This window comes from Aotus nancymaae, unplaced genomic scaffold (genome assembly GCF_030222135.1).
Source record: "Aotus nancymaae isolate 86718 unplaced genomic scaffold, 86718_ANA_hifiasm-v0.15.2.pri h1tg000014l, whole genome shotgun sequence".
NCBI lineage: Eukaryota > Metazoa > Chordata > Mammalia > Primates > Aotidae > Aotus > Aotus nancymaae.
In genome coordinates this window covers 103,034,500-103,035,266 of record NW_026988425.1, presented here as the reverse complement: position 1 = coordinate 103,035,266, position 767 = coordinate 103,034,500, and the positions used below count along the sequence as shown (strand labels likewise).

At 30.5% G+C, this 767-nt stretch overlaps 1 non-coding gene across 1 annotated transcript; it reads left to right on the top strand.

The window, feature by feature from the left end:
• Positions 1-387: 387 nt before the first annotated feature.
• Positions 388-519, top strand: LOC135275031 (small nucleolar RNA SNORA51). The gene has a single exon (XR_010342754.1). It is a non-coding gene; the product is annotated as a small nucleolar RNA SNORA51 (small nucleolar RNA).
• The last annotated feature ends 248 nt before the right edge of the window (positions 520-767 follow it).

The following is a 767-nucleotide window of genomic DNA, read 5'->3' as shown; positions in this document are numbered from 1 at the left end:
TTTTGCTGTTATTTTTCTCATTTTTAATGTTCAGTAATTAATTTTTGGGTTTCCCTTGCTGTTAGATGAATGTTTATGTAACATTTCCTCTGAAGTGCCATTTTCTTGAACATCATAAGTTTTTATATGTAGTATTTTGCTGTTATTTAATTCTAAATATTTTTAAAATTTCATTGTTACTTCCTTTTTTGAGTCATAGGTGACTTGGAATTGTTATTTTTTATTTCCTGATATATGTAGGATTACTTTATCCTTTTGTTATAATTTTCAAACTTAATTGTGTTTTGATGTCAGGGAATATAATCTACTGATGTAGATTACCTACATTTTGCAATTTGTTAAAACATACTTTCTAAGCTAGAATGTGACCAAGTTTTAGAAATTGTTGATCTCCTGGTGCTAACCACCAGCTATGTGCTTGCACTGACTGTACAGAAAAAGAGACAAGATAAACACACCCCACATATGCCTCAGACTAGGCCCTGTGCCTGGTCTATATTGTGAATAGGGGAGACATAGAAAAAAAAAAAGAGAGAGAAATTGTTTTTGTGTATTTGGGAAAAATGTATATTCTCTAATAAATAAATATAGAATTCTCTACGTGTCCATTTGGTCAAGCATAGAAATTATATTGCTTCTATAGCTTTGTTAAATTTTTCTTGTTTGTTGTTGCATACTTATCAGTAGTTAAGAAAGAATAACTCAGACTTCCGTTTACTAATTTATTCTCTAAGAGTCTCGCTGACTAACCTCTTTCTCTAACCTGT